This window comes from Aquila chrysaetos, chromosome 3 (genome assembly GCF_900496995.4).
Source record: "Aquila chrysaetos chrysaetos chromosome 3, bAquChr1.4, whole genome shotgun sequence".
Taxonomy (NCBI): domain Eukaryota; kingdom Metazoa; phylum Chordata; class Aves; order Accipitriformes; family Accipitridae; genus Aquila; species Aquila chrysaetos.
The window spans coordinates 10,363,002-10,385,928 of record NC_044006.1 but is presented as its reverse complement, the minus strand read 5'-3'; the positions used below and the strand labels follow the sequence as shown (position 1 = coordinate 10,385,928).

The window sequence follows — 22,927 nt, the reverse complement described above, 5'->3', positions numbered from 1 at the left end:
CACAGACAGCTTAATGTTAATACATATAAATTTCTTGGAGCAGGGACTGTAGTTCTGATCCTGTTCTTGGACAGGTCATGGCAAAGCTTTCAGAGAAGAAAGTTAATGCAGAATTTTGCTTAAAGTTCCAATACTAATTTGGAAGCAAAAAAAGGTATTCTTAACTTTAAATTAAAAATGCACATATTTATTAAGCTTTGGAACTCCTCTGCAACAGAATAGCTAATAACATTATAATGAAAATTATTATAAAGAAAGCATTCTGCATCTTATTTATCCCTCCAGAAGATATTTTTTAAAGTCAAAACATGTCTGTGAAAGCATGGAAGTTCTTAATTCTCCGAATAAAAATAAAATTCATTCTGGAGGTACTAAAAATACTTTATAAATGAAAGTTGTCACTACTTGCTCAGTTTTAGGTGCATTTTTTCATAAAGTTTTTTCTGTGGGATCTTTAGAAACTGGTTGAAGCTCTTCTTAAGGTGTTAAACAATATTTTCACCTGGTCAAATATTGCACTTTCATAATCTTGTTTTTAATTTACTTCCTACAATAGTTTTTGCTTCATGACTTTATATTTTGATGACAGTTATTTGAGAAAGTAAACACATTCCAAGAAGAACTTTCTTCTTTTCTGTAGATGCTTGAAACATTTTTTTATTTGCCCTTATCTTTGTGTCCCGGCTATAACTTGATATTGGTTTTGATATGAAGGATAAATGTTAAAGGGCTCACTGTTAAGCCTGTGCTGAGAAAAGTTGCTCTTGCTTTTCTGCAGGCTGAAGGGAAATATGTCATTTAGGTCTTGACCTTCTGTGGATTCCTGCTCTTTAAAGACTTCAGTGATGCACAGAACAGTTTTGGTACAGATAGGCAAATTGAAGAGGTTACATAAAGGATACTACCCTTGTCAGGGACACAATAGCTTAAAGTTAACTTTTTACCCTTTGAGGAATAATTTACTGCTGGGAAGGGAATGATGACTAATAACTTGTACGGCCCTTAGGTCATCAAGAAGTCACTTAGGAGTTTTCCATTGACTTACTTTGATTTTATATTAACTGCTTCTCTGTGCCTTTGTTAATCCAACAGTAAAATAGATGTTGAAATTTTTCAGATGTCAAGCTACAAATAATAATTATAATTATGATTCTTACTGATTCTTTTGAGACGGTTGTGAAAATGTTGTGAAACATTTTTCCATAAGATTTACTTTATAGAAAAAAGTTAAGTCTCATATGTTTAGTTGTAGTTAGCAGAAATAATTTTCAACAGTTTGCATGCCAAGGTCTTCTGTATGCCAATCAGGTAGTTGCACATGAAGTGGCTAAATAGGAGTATCTGTAAGTGTGCTTGCAGAATGTGCTTGCAACTGTGTACCATGACTTGGCATGTTACAGTTCATTCCTATATATACTTGTACCTATTGTAAATTTTATTTAGAATGTGTTGTGATGTGTTCAGATAGTGTACATCATTATTATCTGACTCTGAAAGTTGCAAGCTGGTATGGTATGTAGAAAACTTGTTATTATTACAGACCCTTTCCAGGTAAAATGCATCTGCTTGAAAATTAAGGTCCAGTCTTCTGTTTTCTTTGAAATACAGACAAAAATCTGTGGGTTCAGAGTAATTTAACAGGATTATGAAGAAATGACTCTAAGACTTTCAGAGTGAGATCTTTGAAGCTGCTTAAAGAATTTGGATGCCTCATCCCCGTTCACTGTTATGATTCTATTGAAGAATAGGAACAATGTTCTGGGAGGAGGGAATTATTAACCAGGGTTTAAATTCCTGTGTTGTCTAGTTGAACTTGAACTATCCATGTATTCCCTCTGTACCTCTGTCAAATGTGGATAGCTATATTTGTTAGGGTTTGTAAGACAAACTAGAGTGTTGACAATATTGGAAGAAGAGCCATAGAAATATCCAAGGGATATCTGATAAACAAAAATTGTTACCTTTGGAATTCAAGATCTAAGAACATTATCTAAGTATTTGGAACCAGCATATGTTATCTATATACATATGACATTTGAAAAAAAAAAAATCCTCTAGGGTGGTTGAAAACATCTGTCTGAAATATGAAGATTTCCCAGGAGGAAAAATGTAATTATTCACTAAAAAAATCACATGGTGGTAAAATGATATAAAAGAATCTCTCACCTCCCTCCCCTCCTCCTCTATTTTTTAATTTTTTAATTTTCTAATTGTGAGGGAGGGTGGATTTGCTTGTCAATGAAAATTGGCACAGCAACATTCAGCTCTTGACGTGGTTATCAGAACTCTGAAATTTGGAGCACTTCCACTTTTTTTTCTTTGATTCTTACAGTTTCATTTTTGCTTTCTACTTTGAATAGCCATTTTACAGAATGAAGTTCTAGAGCTTCTAGAGTCATAGAGCTTTAACTTATTCTGCAGTAAAATGAAATTTGGAATTTAGATCATTATGATAGAAAGGTATAAATAAAACTACATTTATTTCATGTAGGACCAGGTTTATTAGATAAATTTATAAACCAGAAGGAGAATTCTGACAAATTTGGCTTGAATTGTTGGTTTGTTGTGAAATTGAAAGCCATCTGCATCAGATACACAGAGCCTGATAAGTAGTATCCTCTGACTTTTTTTACTCTGTGCTTTATTTGACCCAGAAGGTGAGGGTTTTTCTATGATAAAAAACTATTATAAAATCTTTCACTGACACAAATAAATTAGGATGGATATCTCCCTTTTTCCTTCTGTCTTCACTGGTTTTTTTCATTTTGGTTTTGGGGTTTTTGCTGACTAATACTACATACACAATTGTTTGTAGATGTGTGGGAAATGTGTACATATGATTTAGCTGGCATAGTTAGCATACATATTGGTAAAAAGACTTTTGCAATCACTGCTGGTAATGTTTGAATTTCATAATATTTGCCTTGACTTTAAAGATTGCTCATTATTGTGAAGTGTTACATTTGTTCATTATTTGGAATTTTATCACAGATAGTTTTTGTAAACTAAAATCCAGCTTTGATTTTTCTATTCAGTGTTGGAAATCAAAGTTTGTTTAGGAATCCCTCCAATAAAGTTTATTAGTAACATTTTTTGGATTTTTTTTTTTTTTTTGTCACTCAGCTGTGTCTGTGTTTTAATGCAGCTGTCTTGGCTTCACTTGTTAATACCATAGAGATTTTGGAATATTCTAAAAATAAAGCCAGACTCTTTCTTGACTGTTGCTTAGTTTATCTAATAGTTCCAAGAGTTGTTCCTGCACATCTCCCACCAATCCCTTAGATGGAAGAATTCCCATGTGTCATACTATGTTTTGAAGCCTGTTATGGTAACTGGTTACGATTAAAACTGAGATGGTCAAAAACAGAATGTTGGACAAATTGAAGAGTTAATGTTTTCAGAGCTTTTTAAGTTTGTCATATCCTCCTGGTAATAATCCACAGGATGTCCTTAAATTATTTCTTGCCCAACAGTGGTTCAGTTTGTAATAAAATGGGGTCAAGGCACAAAGCTCTCAGTAAAGCCTGGCTCTAGATTTCAAATATACAAAAGGCCCAATGCATTTGGATATGGACATATTCTTCTGCTAGTGGCAAAGATATTGTCTATCCATTTGTGCATGCAGATCTATGTTGCCTTTCTCCAAAGCTGAGTCTTTCAAATCCATAAGTTCCACGTGTTCTACTTAAATGGCAGCTGCACACTCACGGAACGTAGTGCCCTTTGTTCCCTAGACTGGCAAGGGCCAGGAGATATCACTTCCTCTAACTTCTTACTTAAGGATCTGAAATGGCTCCATCAATGCAAGAAAAGCAGCTTATGAACTTGTTCTAGATACAAGAAAAGCTGCAGAGGCAGCTGGTTTTCTTTTCCAAGCTTTCCAAACTTCTCTTCCTTTTTGGTTAGGATTATCCTGTTTTCATCAGTTCTTTACAGTTTTCAGCTTGCCTATGGTGATTCCTGGTTTCCCAGTGGGTGCTCCAGGTTACTTACACATCAGTGATTCTCCCTTCTATTCCCAGTGGATGGTTTTCCCATCCCTATCTTGTGTTTACTTTCACAGACAACTGCCTACCTGTCCAACCATCTTTCCCCTTGAAATCAGGCCTGCAGGGCCCTCTAAGCATTTATGCAAACAGGTGAGAAGGGGAACTGGTATAAATGTTAATTCACTTCCCTTCTCTCTCCTGTTTCCTAGACTAAAGGTCTGTAAATTGTGCTTGGAATATTTGTAACACGTTTGCTTCTTATTAAAAGACCAAGGGTACCTATCACAGAGCAAGCTGTTGGTGGCTGTGACAGGGATAATGACGTACATTGGTATTTAAAAAAAAAAAAGGAAAAATAAATCTATGTTCATTTCATTCATAACATCAATGCCATTCACCAGCTCTGGATGGAAGCAAAGCTAAATTGAAAGCCCTGCATTACACATGGCAAACTTGCCAAAGTTTCAGACAGCTGTTATACCCAACTAAATGACATTTTTATTGCACTATTGTAGTCACACATTATCCTTCTCAGAAAAAATAGACTCAACTATTCTCCTATTGAAGTATTTCTCCCTGTTAAACCTTCTCTTCCCAGCGTGGATTACCAGGGCTACATATTTAATTTGTCTGAAATCTAGGCCTTATTATTTAGTAACTTTTTTTTCAAAACATCTGAGAGATTTTTGTGTTCATTACCTATTAACATTGTGGAGAGACAATCACTCAGTTCATAAATTACTGTAGTACTTTATGTTTAGATCTCTTTTTTACCTATAGCAGATTCATTCCCTTAGGGTCCAATACTATTTTCTTGTTTAATCCAAATGTCCCTTCAGTTACTGTATCTTTTGTAAGGCTCACTAAATGACAGAGTTTTCATTTATATGAAGGGTAAGGTGCCATTATAAATACCCAAGTTAATTCTTAAGCAATTACTTTTACTGGCAGCAAGATTAATGTATTGTGAATGATGTGAATGTGTAACAAGATCTCTGGGGTTACTCACCCAATCCAGATGCTGCTGGCTCTAGATAGATTATTGCATGTAATTATTTTTCTAATTTATTTGTGTGGGAGTTGGAAGAGTCAGGGTGATGGTTTGTAGGAGCTCCAGGGGGACAAAAGCATGCAACCAGTGTTGAAGACCAGGCTGTGCCCCTTGAGGTATATAATAGATACTGACAGAGAACTTCATTCCTTTGCTGATTTATGTTAACTGAAGGAGCAACTTTCTGATACCAGTGCCCCCACCCCAACTCCAGTTCTCAGCTAGAGCTTCCCATCTTTAAAACACTTGGCAAACATCAGCCTGCTAATGATGCTAACCGTGGTCATTTCTCAATGTTGATACTCTATATAACCATGAAACTAGTTCTTTTATTATAGCTGCTGTACCACTCAGTCTTCCTGTACCTTTTGACTGTCTTGTTACTACCCTGCTGTCAGTTACAGTCATTCCATTGTGTGTTACATTAAGAGTTACTGCATATAAACTGATGTTCCACTGTTGCCTGAAAGCCAAAATAGTTGATGTTGTCATTTTAATGCAATTACCCCACCCAATACTCTTTCACTATTAATCATGTCAAGCTGCTTTTTGTAAATTCATTGTATCCATCATATTCATCAGAAAGCCTGTTTCTTTTGCTTCCACAACCTTTTACCTCCCCTTATGCAATATAAAATGGATAAATATTTTTTTTATATGAAGTGCATCAAAACTATGCTGCTTCTCTTCTTTTTCCAGCTTGATACTTTTCCATCATAGCATACCTATTTTCCCCCCCCCCCCCCCCGCGTTCTGGAGTCAGTATTGACAAGAGAGACATTTTATTCTTTATCTGCTGTGTTACACTGTACTCAATTAGCTGTTTTCAATACGTGCATTTTATACAGAATATAAATCTGCAAATGAAGGTATTGTTAGAACAGTGAGTAAAAGTCAAAAAAGGGGATTATTTTAATTCCTATCTGCAGATGTTGCAGGCTCAGGTTAGATTGTCTTAAAAACAGAAGGTAATAATTCAATCTTGCTTTGAGAGGTTCTGTTTTTCTGACATTAATAGCAGCAGGTAATAACCAACACCCAAATGTAGCTCTTTGTTTAAAAAACAAGAATCAATTCAGCTTTTGTAAAGGTAAAAGAAAGGAAAGAGCTTTCATTGAAATCCTATGCCACATAACATACTTTGAAAAATTAACTGAAATTCCCAAAGTTCATGTGTCACGCCCCGCCCCCCTTTTTTTTTTGACAGAACAATTTCTGATTGTCATCCGATTCATGTTTAGAGCAGGGTAAATTCTGGTATTTATATATAACTGTTTTGAAATAGTTAGTTGGGTAAATTACTTGTCTTGGGTTTTAACTTTTTTTTTTTTTAACTTTAGGATAATTTGATGTGTTGTTTCTACTTCTCTGGGTATTTCGTGCCTCTCACCTTTCCTACTTAGCCATTAAGTGCCAACTTTGTATGTGGTAATGTGTTTAGCGTTAAAAATACTTAGCACCAGCACACCACCTCCCAGGAATCTGGGAGAGATTTATAACTGTTACTCAATGGAGGTTGTAAAAACTGCTGTGATTCTCAGTTTAAATTGAAACTAAGGCACAGAAGGGTGAAATGAACTGGTTGAAGTCACTCAACAAATCTCTTGCAGCACTGAGAACAAGATTTTGGATTCCCAGGCTTGCACACAAACTTAATTTGGGAGCCCATTCCAGCAGTCATTGAACTCAGTGAAGGGACTCCTGTAGCTTCACAGGGCTTTAGATCAGAGCCTGTGAAGGGGTAATTCATCAGTGGTATGGCACTGCAAATGGCTGCTGTGCTGTAAACCTTAGTGCTTTACACTTCTGTTAAGTTGTGAAAAAAAGTCTTTCCTACTGGTCTCACTTTGTAAACCTCTCATGTTTCTGTTAATCTAATTCCATTAGCAGTTTTATAATTGTTCTATTGCTGGTATGCAGTGCATTGAGATGATATACAACGTGGCTATATGTCTTGGTGTCTGAGTTTTATAGCTGACTCGGCTGTAAAGAATTATGGGAAAGATTTGGATGCAGTTGATGCTGCATTATGTGCCATATCTAAGATATAGTTAATGTTTCTGCTGAAATACTGCATTGTGGGCCCAGGCTATTTCTATTAATCTTGTGCTACAAAAGAGGAAAATTAAAAAAAGAGAAGGCCAAAGTATACTGAAGTTATGTGCATTTTAGGGGTCTGTCACACTCTGGGGTTCTTATGCGCCGAAATTGTACAGGTACCATCATCTTGTACAGAATCCATACAGTTTTCAGTCATCAATCTGCCATCTTACTGACAAGTAGAGATTTCAGTACCAGTTTGGCCTTTTGCATTTGATTCTAGTATTATTAAGAGCCTTGGACATATACCGGTGTTCTGCTCTACCTGCCTAGTTGCAGGAGATGAGGGAATCACCTAGAGCTGAGGGAATCCTTTTTGCCATGATGGTAAAGGAAGAGACTTTCTACAGGCAACTGGTAGAAACATGCTCATTCACATCTTCTAAAACTGAGCTGTTGGTTCTTGCATACATTTCACCTGAATGTGCACACTTCTCTCATTTGGGCTTTATATCTGGCTCTCTGTATAAGGAATTTGTGTGTTGGGATTTGTGTTCTTACTTTTGAATGCATAGTTCCTCACGGACTTTGTCCCACAGACTGCTTGCACTGTGAATAACTGCCTTGGAACCCCATTTTATGTGATGTTACTGAACATTTCCTTGGTGCATGTGGGAAACCTTTGCAGGTGTTTCCTGCTTTTTTTGCTGTCCCATAGCAAGCACATCATGTTGCAATTTGCCTGTCCTGGTTTTGTGAAAGAAAGGAGAGAAAGATTATGTGAGAAGTGAACTGTTACAAAGCTATTTTAAAATAAAACTGAGTACATTTACACCATGCATTTGCAAAACAGGAATTAATTTACTGCTTTGTATTCTGCCAGGATGAGCAAAGCTTTTTTCTTTTCTTTTTGATAAAAATAGAAGAAGAAAGAAAGAAAGCCTCTGTTCTTGATCTTGTTCATTGTTAGCCTCTGCAAAGTATAATCAAACTAGGTCATACATGGAGCTGTGTCTCAGTCTTTTGTTTGTGTGTGTTGTTATTAAACACATCCTTCTATTTAAGATAAAATAAATCAACAACATAAAGATAAAAATCACCAGCTTGAAGCTTATGTGAACCCTGATGTCCTGAGTGCAACAAGAGCCAAATGCTGTTTGCAGAAAACCAATGAAGCACAAAATATGGCAGCATGTGTCACTCCCTGTGTGCATTATTATCTCTCACACATTATCTGAGGCACCCCATCTTGCACAGTGTGTGTCTGAATAACCTCCTGCTGTTGAGTGGATTCATGCCTGCTGTTCATTTTTGAAAAGTCATTTCGTACAATTATCCTGCTAAATATTGATAGCTTTCACCAGTCCAGCCACGGCTAATTAAAAGACACACTGTGTAAAATTTTAATTAGGATTCATGTCAGGGTGAATAATGATTAAAAAAAAAAAAGGAAGAGAGAAAAGAAAAACAAAAACGCTTGGCGTTTGTGGGGGGATTTTATTTATGACCTGCTGGTTTGTTGCTGAAGCTCATTGTATCCTCAGATTTATTTCCCCTCCCAGGTTGTTCTCAACTCCTGATCTGAGGGTATGGAAGAAAAGAGTTCCTAAATGCGAGCCTGTACGTCATACATTCCCAGTAGAAGGCTATATGTTTTCTACTGTGTTGGTTGCTATCCTTTCAATTAATCAATAATGATTTCAGGAACCAGGCATTTCCTGGGAATTGATGACCACTGAGCTGAGAAAAGAGAAAGTAGTCATTCACTTCAACTGGGCTTTAACTCATGGGGAAACACCCTATACATTGTTTTGTGTTGCACATAAGTCATAATAGTCATAAAAGGGGTAAAATATGTGAGAAAGGGAATTAACCTTTATTTTAACTTACATGCCCTAGATTATTTCATTTGCATGAAAGTGGAAAAAATTATGTAAAATTTACATGCAGATACTTCTCATGAAGCAATGCATAAAATTTTAGGCATTTGAGTGTTAGTTGTCAGCTGCATGGAAGCTTTGGAAGTGTTTTCAGGCTTTTCTGATAATGTTGAAATTTAATGCATACAAGTTTTAATTGAAAATGAATAGAAAAGGAGTGAACAAGTATCCATCAAAAGTAACTTAAAGTCAAAAAGCCACCTACATTGGGAAGATTGTGTAGTGAAATATATTTCTTCTTGGTGGCTGGCTTTGTCTCCTTCACTGCTATCCATATCAGAGAGGTTTGGATTTAAGTGTTAGTTACAAGTTTGTCCCTCATAAAAGTTATTTTCTCCTGTGCACTGAAATAACATTACTGAGTCAGTCTTAACAGTCTATGACTTTAGTAAGTATTACTAAAGCACTGCTAATTTTTTTTGCACCCATTAACAGACTTAAATTATGTGCTTTCTTCAGTGTGAAATCTTAAAACCTAGGAGGAGTCTGGTTCACAGGTAAAGCTTCTGGATCTTAGAATATTAATGAAAACAACATTTGGCTATAGCTGAGCCTTTCTGCAGAACCCATTTTTAATACATGATATTTACAGAAGGGTCAAAGTCAGGGAAATTTTTCAAAGGACCTTTTGTTACACTTGTGCTGCCAATTTATATATGCTATATTTTCCCCAAACTGTGAGGGAAGAATGTAAATCATAAGTATTGCTGGCTGGAGTATATGAATGATCCAGAGTATAAGTGATGTGAATCAGTGAAGGGACTTCATTGTTTAGAGACAAAATTAACTAAGTATGGAGAAAAATCAATTTGCATTCATAAAACACTGAAATGATTAGCTTAATAAATATTGGAAGAAGGTGTATAGGAAAGAAAGTTCCAGTGTTAAATATTTGCCAGTTGAGCCTTTATTATTTGTCATTTATTTATAGGTAATTTATTTTTATTACAGATTTTAGGGGTTCATTCTCTGTAATTCTCACTTGTTGATTTCAGCACCTCCTGAAGCTGCTGGCCTCTTTAAGCTGAGAGTCCAAAACTGGCCCATTTGATCTGTGTTTTGCCTAACTGTTAATGGAATGTCATCACAATATATCTTTCAGCTCTTGTATTTATTTATTCTATCAAAATATGACCAGTAAATATGAACAAAAAAAAAAAGATCACCTCATGTTATGTGAAGGCTTTGAGTGCACCAATGTATGTATTTATAAATGGTGATATTAGACTAAATTTAATCTTAATTTCATATTCTGTTGTGGTTTGGATTTTCCTTTAGACAATATAAACATGATGACAGGTTCCTAATTAACTGATTTACAGCTCTTCTGGAACAAATGGTAATTAATATTCATAAATGTTCGCAAGATTTAAACAGATGTAGAAGCCTGACATGACAAAAATGTGTACTAATTTGGAGATCTAAAAAAGCACAATGGTGCTGTGGTTCTCAGTCTTCCAGCATGAAGAATGCTTTTTTTTAAGTGGTTGTCTTCCCTGGCAGAATAGTAACCTTTGCTAATGAGCAGACGTTTGTCACTGTGGTACATCTGGTAATTTGCTCTTAACATGTTGTTATGGAGCAGCAGGGGCCTAAGCCATCAAACTCATAGACAGTATGTTGCAGTTACCAAGTTAATTTCACCCCATCTAAGTTGGAGGTAATTTTGTAAGGATTACCTACATTTTGTCCATCAGTCTATTCAGTGGGAGTTGAAGAAACATTAGGTGCTACTAATGCAAAATAAGAAGAGATTGACTCAGCCTCAGGAGCCTTTGGATCAGTCTGTAACTGATTATATTTGGGTTCATCACTTAGATCTGTACACAGGTAACTTCTTACCTTCCGGGTAATAGAACAGGTTCCCCCCTCCCCAAGATACGGAAAAGACTTGATAGCATGGCTGCTACAGGATATGTAGGGGGATGCAATGTAAATATACCCCACACTGTGGAACCACTTGAAACCTTTGGGTTTTAGCTCTGTGCTGACATGTCAAGTTTGCACAGGTTCCAGATCCTGCAAAGATATTCCAGCTCAGGCACAGCATGACACTGAGTTGTCTGTACGTTCACACCATGCTGTTGCTGAGTTAAGAAGCTGTCAGAACTCTAAGCCAGGATATTAACTACCTTCTAGCAAACAGCACTAAGCATATAACGAACTGAAAACACTATACTTCACTATGCCAGTTGTCCTTAATTGTAACTTTTGAATTTCCTGTGGCTGTGAATAATGTTAGATGGTTTGTCCCTCGGAACAGTATTGCATAAATTATTATAGGGAAGTGGAGTTTTAGCAAAATCCAGGTAGATAGGAGTTATCTTTACTGAAAGGATCAAAAGACAGAAGCTTTCCTACTCCCACTACAATTTGTCTGAAACAGGATATACAGCAGGCATTGCAGCATGACCATGGGGAACAGCTGTAAAAAGTCATTCTTTAGAATCCATTTTCTCTTTGTGCTGATTTACATATTCATTAATTATATGTGTGGCATACATAATCTCACAGTAAACTCAGCGTCAATCTGTTAGTTACCATAATTTCATCAAAATATGTGTCACAGCAATGTTAAATCATACTAACTTCATTATTCACTTAATCTTACACCAATATTCTACCATTAAAATAATGATTTCTTCACAACATTTTGTGCAGTACGAATTCCATACGGCTTTACCTAGGCAATCTAGTCAAGACACACTTCATTTTATATATCATAAAAATAAATGAAACATATTCCATATATTTTCACAGGATTACACCAATTAGTGAAACCAGACAATATCCATTTTACAAGTAAATCACCTTTCCCATGTATTTGTCGTCACAGCTATGGTTAAATAAGCTTCTGTCTAACAAACCCAAAGTCTGTCCTAACTTTACAAAAATCCTTTACAGTCAAGAAGTCCCTCCCTTGAGAGAAATACTGTAAATAATTATCCTTATCTCTTGTCTAAGATAACTAGAAAAAACTTATCAGTTTAAAGCCACTAAAATAAGTCTTTAAAAGTCATATTTTTGTGTGTTATAAAGCTACATTAACTGCAGCAATTCCTTTACCTGTTACCCATTTTTTGTATCACCTTCCAGCCATGTAGCTACTGCTGGTTCAAGTCTTTCATAAAAATGTGGGTTAATACATGCTTTTTTTTGGAGCCAATCAATCTCTATCAGTTTTGAATCTATTATTTCATAAGTTCAGTAATGGAATGTGTACCTTAAATGTAATCCATTCATCTAGATTCTTGGAACCACATTAATTCATAACAGCTATCTAACTTAAAAAAAAAAAAGAAATGGGAAAATTTTGTGTTAACAAGCTTTAGTGGAAACCAAATAGAAATTTGGAATTGTGCCTGGACAGTTAGGCCATCCATGGTAAAACTGTAAATCTTTAGTAACTATGCAATACCACTCGTTTGCACAGTATATTATTCTCGGCTAGTCTTGTTCCACTTAGTAAGCTTCACTGGACACGCAGCAGAAGCTGATGGCCAAGGGTTTTCTGATCGGTTTGTCTGGTTACTACCTTCCAGAAATATGTAACATTGGTGTGCCAGATGCATTGTACCAACAGAGAAATTGGGTTCCTGAGACCAACAATTTCTGAAAAGTGCTTTCTAAATTTGAAGTTGAAGTTGTCTTTGGGGAAGCACTTTCAGAATTTCTTTGTAGAGGTCAGCTTCCAGAAAACTGGCAAAATCTGTGGTAAGTGGCTGTGTAAAAATATCTATGTCTGGATCAAACACTGATAGGAAAACAGTGAGTGAAAGAAATTCAGAACATTAATCTAGAACAAATTCTGTTAAGAAAACAAAATTGTGGATTGGATGACGTGTTATAGTTCCTAATGATCTAGCTGTTTGTCCTGGTTTCAGCTGGGATAGGGTTAATTGTCTTCCTAGTAGCTGGTATGGTGCTATGTTTTGAGTTCAGTAAGAGAAGAATGTTGATAACACACTGATGTTTTCAGTTGTTGCTAAGTAATGTTTAGTCTAAAGTCAAGGATTTTTCAGCTTCTCATGCCCAGCCAGCGAGAAAGCTGGAGGGGCACAAGAAGTTGGCACAGGACACAGCCAGCGCAGCTGACCCAAACTGGCCAACGGGGTATTCCACACCATGTGACGTCCCATCTAGTATAGGAACTGGGGGGTGGGGGCGGGGGAATCACCGCTAGGGGACTAGCTGGGTGTCGATTGGCGGGTGGTGAGCAATTGCACTGTGCATCATTTGTACATTCCAATCCTTTCATTATTGCTGTTGTCATTTTATTAGTGTTATCATTATCATTATTAGTTTCTTCTTTTCTGTTCTATTAAACCATTCTTATCTCAACCCATGAGTTTTACTTCTTTTCCTGATTTTCTCCCCCATCCAACTGGGTGGGGGGGGAGTGAGTGAACAGCTGCGTGGTACTTCGTTGCTGGCTGGGGTCAAACCACAACACGGTTACTGAAGAAGTTTTAAGACATGATAGAAAATATTTATCTTTCAGTTTCTGCCCATTAAAGAAACAATTGGAGCAGTACAAGTAAGTATACTACGTATCTTTATTCAAGCCTGGAAACTTAATGCCTTTAGACAGTATTCATCATGTATTCACCTTAGGCAAAACAAATTAGTTCCTTTCCTACATATTTATGTTTTGCCTGCTCATTATTGAGTAATTATTGTGCTTAATCTTATTTTTGATTTCATTAAACAAGTGGGCCATTTCATGCATGTCCTATATGTCAATTTTTTCTTCTAGCTAACACTTAAATTCCATGAATAATAGGAAAAATCACTTCATCAGATTCCTCCCTTGTTCTGTCTCTGATATGATTGATGTCTTTCAGTTTACATACATATAACTCCACACTGATATTCCTGTACCTCAGAAATGTCCAGTCAAATCCAGTTCCTTCATTTGAAGGATTGATCCTTTATTCACCTCAGGATGGTTTTAGCTCTTGTTTATAACCCAGGTTGGTAATGCCTCTAACTTGGTGTTGATGAGCTGGTATAAAATAATAAAAAAACCAAAGCCTAAAGGAGGCCACTGTGCTGTATTTACAGTATCCAAATTGATTCTATATACCGGTTAAACAAATTTAAGACTGAAAAACAAAACTCCAAAGTGGTACAACCACTAGCAGAACCTTCAGTTAGGGGAACGTTCTACAAATTGGGCTAATCAAAATTGGCTACAGGATTTAGTTTCCTGTTTGAACTGAAAATTGTTCTAGTTTTGGACGTAAACACATGCTGCACACCTACTTTAAATCTTGTTCATCAGCATATACTGGTTCATACTAGTCTTAAATTGTATACATTGCCTTATTTTTGTAGGCTCTTTTAGAACTCCCATTACCCCAAACTGTGTCATTATTTCTACAGCATACCTCCACAGTCTCTCCTTTTGATTAATTTCCTAAAAGGAGATTTTTTCCAGTCTTATAGGGTAACATATTAGCACTTGTAAAATTACACTAGGCAGTATACTCCCCAGTATACTATCAGATCAGTTTGTCTGAATGATCTTATAATATTTGAGAGTCCCAGAAATAATTTGAGATATCTGAAATAATCACTGGGCTTGTTGGTAATTCTTGGAAATTCTTGATAGTTACTCATTATTGTATCTAGGATTTTAAATGTTTTTACATGAAGAGTTCTTTTGATCACAAATCTTTTCATCTTTCCTGTTGCTGTCCAAACTGCCAACATAGAAATTCCTGGTACACATTTTGGCAACTGGTGAATCATCAGGTTCTGTTGATTCATATTAATACAGCTAAACTGCTTCAAGTCTACTGACGGAATTATTTGTAAATTTTCTATAAATCTGTATTTAGGAATTCCTAGTGCCTGGTTTAGAAGAGATTATTTTCTTATTTCATTGTTACTTTAGAATATAACCCTTCTATACTTACAATTTCCGTCCTAAAAACCTTATACAGTCCTAAAATAACATCACCATTAAACAAAGATTTCAGCTTTTCTCATTTGTAACAGATAGGGCAGTTGCATTAAAATCAGGTTTTTTGTTATCTGAAAAAAACACGGTAAATACAAAATAAATCCTCTAAATATAAAATGCAGCTTAATCTTCCTTTTCAGTTCCATCTTTCTATTCCTCCATCAGAGGACCTTCATACTTCTGAAAATGGTAGTCCCTTTCTTGTATGATTTCAGTTGGTTACTATAGTAGCTTTTATACATAGTGGATTCTTTCCTTCAGAAATTTTAGTTTTGTACATTCAAGAGCTGAACTTATCTGTAATTCAATAAGGGCTATTCTATTGGTGACTCAACTTGTACTTGAAAACCATGTAGCTATAACATCACAAGAACTCTAACCTTCCTGTCATTGTCTTGCTGAATCTTGTCAAAAGAAGCTTTTGCTTTAACTTCTGATTTTTTTTTCAGTTTTCTAGCTACTTGCACATATATCTGATGTATATGGTTTTTGTATAGAATTGCAAGTAACTTTCTAATTTTACCTTCTGAAGTTGAAAGCAATTAGTATTCTTTATCAGATATTTAGGTGAAGGGGAGCATGCTTTGCTTACCCTCAAAGGATGGTTTTCTTTGGGAAGCAGTTAGTTAGAGGCACCAAATGTGCCATTCGAACACAGGGAGATAATAAATCCATTAGCGTTCACTAGCTTCCATAGCATTTAATTGCTAGTTTTAATTGTCCAATTTACAAGCCCTAGTATGTCCAAAGACTGGAACTGATAGGGTATATGCTATTTTTCTGAACTCCCCAGTGTTTTAAAGTACTCTTGAAATACTTTGTAAAATATAATTACTTGGTAGATTGGATCTTAGTTGATTGAAATAAGATCAACTTGTCCTGCCATTAGTATGAATTGTACTGGCTATGCTATAATGTTGGTAGTAAGTAGTACATTCATTTTCAAGCAAATGCTTCTACCCATTTGAAGAAAAAATGTGCAATTAAAAGAAGGTATTGATTCCTTCTTTATAAAGGTATGCTGAATATGTTTGCAATGAGGACCTTTTGGTTCCTCACCCTTAAGGGTAACAAATTCGTTTTGATTACACTCTGACCTGTCAACATGAATAATGAAATAATTTTCCCTTATGTGAGAATGGGAATTGGTAATAACTGTTAAACTAATGTAATAGGAATCAAAAGGAATACCAAACATTTATTTGCTAATGCAAGGATTGCTAAATCTCCTGTCAAGCTTTAATGCATATTAATGAGGAGGGCAGTACCTGATTGTCCTGATTGATCTATTTTGCACTTGTTTTTTTGCAATGTCATCAGGTGATTTAAGTGCTCCACAGTGGTCAGCTGGGAAAGAATTCCATAAACTTTCATCAGCACTCAAATGGAACAATTTAAGTATATTACTGACATCAGTCTCGCTGATACTGGTTTTTAACATACTTTGGGTAAGTATGTTTCTTTTTCCTCATAACACTTACATTTCTTGGCATTGTCATCCAAAAGACAAATGTCAGTTGCAATTGCAATAGGAAAACTAGCAGCAGTGGCAGGATGGAAATGAGTTACCATTTCTTAATGTGGAGTCATTTCCAAGAGCTATCTTCTGGTGGGGGAAAGTCTTTAAGTCTTGAGAAATAGAGAGTAATGGTCTGAAATCATAACTCTGGTAAGTTCCTGTTTTGTTGTTTTGTAAAAAGCTGCATTATCTTATGAGAGTTTCTGTAGAGTTAATATTACCTATCAGGACAAGCCTCAGTAGCCATACAAAAATCTTGTAAAGAATCTGTAACAGCAGAGATTGGTAGTAAGTACCTCTGGGTATACTAGTAGTCGTTGGAGTAGTTGTCTTGGTGGCAGATTAAACTGAGACCTATTGTGCGGTCTGCTATGAGATGGGAGAGAGCCCCCACCTCCCATTGTCATAAGGATGAGTAACTGTAGTGTAGGAGAGCCAGAATTATGGCGTAGCAGGGCCACTTTTTCAGTTCTAGCATCACTGTTACTGAGCTGTGTTGGAAATGGTGAATTGAATGACTCCCTGTAGGTAAAATTATGGCATCTATCAAGTCTGAGTTAAGATATTTTATCTCTTAGTTAAGTAAGATCTAGAAGTATTCTGTGCTCTGTAGAGCATTGTAATGCACTGTATCTTTAATGTCTGTCTAATAAATCATGTGGTAACAAATGAATTTTATCAGTGAACTCAGTTTCAGGGAAGTCAAAAGTTTGGAGGTGAGCTTCAAGATCAGATTTATTTTTCTGCTCTTCAGTTCCTTCCTTCTGAGTATTACAAGCTTTACCAGCAGACCAATGGATAAGCTTTGGATTTCAAGGTCCGTTAGTACAAACCAAAATGTTGTAAAACTTAAGTTGTCATACTCACTATGACAATCAACAAATTTAAATTTAAATCTAGGACACTCCAGCCATGAATTAATAGCAAAGGTAAAATCTCTGAAAATACTGTCTGAGAGGTCAAAAATGGCAGTTAGAGGACAGCACAACTTGTACCTCACTTCTTAACTCAGTTAACATAATAAGAAAAATGTTAGTCTCATGAACAAAAAAACAAAAGCAAAATTCTATTTTTTAATATAGTAAAAACAAAATTCAGTCTCGGGGAGTAGTGTAGCTGAGAAAAGAACAGAGGTTATAACTGGTCATGGTGCTTTTTGTACCTTTCAGATTTCAGATAAGTAGATACGGGCAGATAATGCAACTAGTAAAAAGTCAAAATCATTGAGTTTAAAAGTGTGCGTCACAACATCATTATCATCTCAATTCTCAAAGAGGACTCAAGCTAAGATTTAAACAAAAGACAATGTAAGAAAGGAAATCCTTGTTGTAATGAACAAAACACGCTTTAGCCAGTTTACTGGCTTGCAACTTTTTAGTGAATGTCTGATTAACATATTTCTTTAATTTGTTAGCTTGTCAGATTTAAGACTGTCCCTCTGAACAGTCACAAAATCTTTATTGAAAGAATCAGTTATAACAAAAGTCAAGAGTTCTCCTACTCTCACCCCATCCTATTTGAAATAATGAGCAGCAGGTGTTGCAAGGGGATGTTGGAAAACAGCTCTGAAACATCATTCTTTAGCACCCATTCATTAATTGTATGTATTAATTTAATTAATGAATAATATTTCTTATATGTGTGATATACGTAAGTCAGGGTACTTCTGTTGGTTACCACAGATTCATTAACATGCATCGCTGTAATATCAAACTGTTGCTAATTTATTTACTTAACCTCACACTGATATTCTCTATAGGAAAATGAAACTGTTTTGTCTAGGCAAAACACACTCCAATTTTAATTTGTTGACCCACTATTAAGAAAAAAGAATCAAAGACATTTCAGGTCCCTAATTTCACAGGATCTCTTTTGCTGTTCCTCATTTATCAAAGACAGATGCTGGCCAAGTCAAGGGTAAATCACCTTTCCCACGTATTTCCTATCAAAGCTATAGTTTACTAGGTTTCTGTCTTCCAAATTATAACCCAGCTTTTGTACCACCACTGTGAAATAGCTAAGTAGGAACTTAATTGTAGGGATGGTCCAAAGTCAGTATCAGAAACATTATTAGTTGAGTATTCCTAGCTCTCAAACCAGTGGAGAGGGCTGGCAGCAATTTGGTGTATTGGAATGCTAATTACATGTTTTACTTAGCAATTGTGAGAAATTTAATTTGCTTATCAGGCAGCAACAGGATCAGTAACATGGGGAAAAAAGGAAAGAGCTGGCTCTGCGCACCAGAAAAATTACATTCAGTTCAGTCATGTATGCCAGCTCACAGACTGATGTATATTTTTGTAGGAGGTATTTACACAGAGGTTGGCAAGGTGTATGAGGGTTCCATTTCAATTCAGTTAAAGATGAGTTTAGATTCAATCCACAGTTTCTGATTCCTAAGTGGCTCTGGAAACATTTGTGTGTGTGTATTTGTTTTCAGTAAAGTGTTTGTTTTTCACAGGCAGGAATACATCAATGGCTTTAGAGGGCAACCTTGTTAAACTTGAAGGCTTAGGAATGAATCCCAGCAGAGCTGAGCATAATTTTTTTTAAATTTTTTTTTTATTTTAAAATATGCAAATCAAATAGGACATCCACAGAGGCCATTTGTATTGAATATCTTAGCTTTGATCACTGTTTGTGATGTCTCATCTGAGGCACAATCATTCATAACTCACAATCATTCATAACGGTTGGACTCAATGATCTTAAAGGTCTTTTCCAACCTAAACGATTCTATGATTCTATAATTAGATAAGCCTCTAACCCTGATCAAGAGAGAGAGCTTTCAGTTATTCCATGTTGCTTCAAATAATTAATGGCAGAAGCAGAAAAGATCACAAGGATCATTCTGCTTTCTTCATAACTCTCTGATTACTTCTCTGCATTATCATTCCTACTAATACATTAAACTCTTCTTGTAAATCTACAGTGATAATATGTTAAATGCTTTTCCTGAGCAAAGTATTTTATAGTTGTTCTTGAGTGTTCCCTATGTTCACTCTGTTTTTCCTTGTCTCCTGTGCTGAAGGATTCTCTTTTATATTTGCCCTGGGCTGTCACTGAACTATATGTCTTCATGTCATGTATGTTACATTTGGATTTCAAAGGACTAGGCTCTATGTACCTGAGACCCAAATATCCTTGAAACCCATTTTATCAGCTACAATAAAAACCTATAGGCTTCTGTGTTTCTTAGGTACATAACTGCCTCCTTGGATACCTGTTGTGTGGGAGCTTAAATACCCACTTCTGGGCATATACCAATTTCAATCCTTGAAAATCAGAGTAGAGTGTCACATTTCTTTTGTGCAATTAAAATATTTTTTTACTCCAACTTCACCATCAAGACAATTTTTATTTTTTAGGTATTACAATAACAGTCCAAGCTTCCCACTTTGTAATTTTTGTCAATGTTTCTCATTCCCATTGCTTTGGATCCTTTTCCCAGACTGTGCCCTGCCTGTGTACCAGTGCAGATTTAGCACTGGAGCAATATCACTATGCTACACAGATCAATCCTGTCCATAGACAAAAAGACTGTCATTCTGAATACTTTGCCCTTTATTGTTTGGTTACCATTTAAAACAGCGGGGAATTAATGGTAGCTTTGCTGCTATTTCCATTCTTAGTCAACAAACATACATTCTCTGCTTATCCTTATGAATATAAGCCCAAACTGTCCTGTAATGAAATGCAGGAAAATTACCAATTTACTACTGGAAACATGCACTGAATGGCAGGAGAGGTGTCTCATCGGATGCAAAACTTTACCTGCTGCATGTAGATTTGCACTAGAAAGAAAATATTCTTTATTCCCCTGAGTTTGTGTTCTGCTGCTATACCTGAGCTGAATGCTGTGAAATTGTTTCTTGTCACTTAAGGTTTGATGTCTTTGGTTCCAAATATAACCCTAACACAATTTCAGAGGGGCTGAAGTTTTAGCCAGGACCAAGTTAGCTCTTGGTGTGTAAAAAACCAAGCAAATAAAAAATCCCTATGTCTCTTCCCCTTCCCAAAACCAAACATAAAATAAACTCTTTTAGCAGGGTTAATGTAACTTCTTGTATAAGTGCTGGTGGGTATTACAAATGTTTTATCTCTGAGCTAGAGTACACATTAGAGAGGTTAGCTGTAATTTTCAAATGAAGGTACAAAAAATTCTTGCATTTTTGAGGCTTTGCTCCTGTTTAGGTCCATGCATCACTATTTCCTACCTATGCTTGTTTGCTGACAGTTCGGTATATCTAAGTCAGTGAATATCTTTTGAGTTAACAGGGGTTTTTCCTCTGTCTGTGAAAAATTGGGATTTAAACGTATTTCCCTCCTGTCACCTGAGACATCTCTAATAAAGTTGTCTACATACCCTACTCGCTCTGGTTACTTTAGCCTTGTTTCTTGCCTGTCATCACAGCTCCTCATTGAAGAGTACATATCTGGACAGAGAGGCAACAACAGGTATATGCTTAGAGTGAAGAATTTCACCATCTGTGGGGTGTGTAGGCAGGAAATGTACAAATTCAAGTATGGAAACAAAAGTGAATAAAAGTCAAAAGGGGATAAAATGTAGACTCAAAAGTTATCCAGAAAGAGGTCAAACAAAGAAGTGAAGGTGATCAAATATGAGGAGAGAAACTGAATCAAGAGATTCAGCTTGAAACAAGGTATAAGGCAATGATGATCATATTCTTGTTTGTCAGAAAGGAAACGGAAAAAAGAGCACTGAAAATCTCTGGGCTGGACCCTGTGTGAACCCCTCTGGAAGAAAATGCTGCAGCACATCTGCACTGGTAATTAATTTTAATAATATGATAATAACATATTCATACTGAAGAACGAATTATTGAGTATGAACATCTTTCAGATGAGTATGTGTTCAGTTTTATCCAGGGTGTCAATATACTCTAAAAAATATTACTGCCTAACTCTGAATTCCTATTTGAACATCACTGACTGTTTATTTGTTGTTTTGTTTTTTTTTTAAAAGATTGATATTTTATTTAGTACCATTTAAAATAGGTATGCATGCACACATAGCCCCAACATAATCTTGTCAGGATCTGGCACCATTGCCTAAAAATTCTGTGCCAAATGGGAACTGGGTTTGATTTTATTTTTTTTTTTTCTATGAGGTGGAGTCAGATAATTCACTGCACTTGAGTTCAAATGGAAATTGAAGAAACTGTTAAAACTGATCTACGCACACAAACTTGTACTAGTTTAAACAGTATGACTATTTTTGTAGCTACTCTTATTTCAGATTTCATTGATTAATATGCTTACTTTAAATATGTTTCTAATTAACTTTGAATTAATAGACACAGTCAGATGTGGATAGCTGTGTGATAGGTCTGTCCACATTCTAAACTAGTTTGCTGTTTGTGCAGATGAACATGGGGCCATGGTCAACTAGCAAATACTGCCCCTTTGTTTTAAAACACCAGTGCTAAATCAAATCTTAAATTACGCTTGTATAACGCTTTCTGTGAACAAACAAAATAAATTCTGTTCTGCTTGTGGTAAATCTGGAGTTATTCTGCCTATACCTAAATAATGGAATGGTTCTGATATAAGAATTGCACTTGAGACCCACCCAGAATAGAATGTGCTTGATTGTAATTGCTTGAATTGTAGAAAAAATATCCGAGCAATGTTGGGGTCCATCAGTTTATTGGCTTATGTCTATTTATTTGCTGTTCTTTAAACTCTTATCAACCTATTAACTAATAGTTCGGTTCATAGTCTACTGAGCTTGAAGAAAAGGTTCTTTAAAAGCTTACGTGATGGAATAAAAAACATTTAAGCTTGCTTCAGAGAAAGAAATTGAGAATGTTCTACAGAGGTCATCCTTTACTGTGTGAAAAATCTTAAGGGAGATCACAGGCTTCTGAGAAGAAATTGTAAGAAATAATATATTCAGAGTATTTTCCCTCTGCATTTTCTCCCAGGGATATTTGTCGTGCAAGATTATTCCATCAAATTGTCAGAAGTGTTCCATTTGGTTAGGTTTTACCTATTAAATGAGAGGGTTAGTTGTAATTGGTTGTATTGGCTTGTTTCTGCTCCGTGCCAGGACACAAGTACCATCAGGTTTCTGCTATGGAATATTCAGTATCTGTGCATGCCACGGAGTTGAAATTTAGATATACGTTTCTGTTTTAGTGAAATTCTTGCTATTGCTTTGCTCTCAGTTGCTTGCTATTAGTTTTTGCAACAGATTTTGTATTTGGTGAAATTAGTTGCATCTAATCAAGAGAGGTGGCACCAATATTTGAAATAACAGTGAGTTCATATGAACTACTACACCTTGGCTGTTACATATTTGAGTCTTTTCCTTCTCTAGCATATACAATTCTATGAATTTTATGGAAAACACTAATTGTTTCAGCAACCGTCTCTATATTTGAGTTTCCATGTTTG

General features: G+C 35.8%; 1 long non-coding RNA gene across 1 annotated transcript; it reads left to right on the top strand.

Annotated features, from left to right (window-relative positions):
• Positions 1–5,066: 5,066 nt before the first annotated feature.
• On the top strand, positions 5,067–21,312 carry LOC121233197. Its single transcript, XR_005932099.1, has 3 exons — positions 5,067–5,156; positions 16,309–16,436; positions 21,208–21,312. It is a non-coding gene; the product is annotated as an uncharacterized LOC121233197 (long non-coding RNA).
• Positions 21,313–22,927: the final 1,615 nt, after the last annotated feature.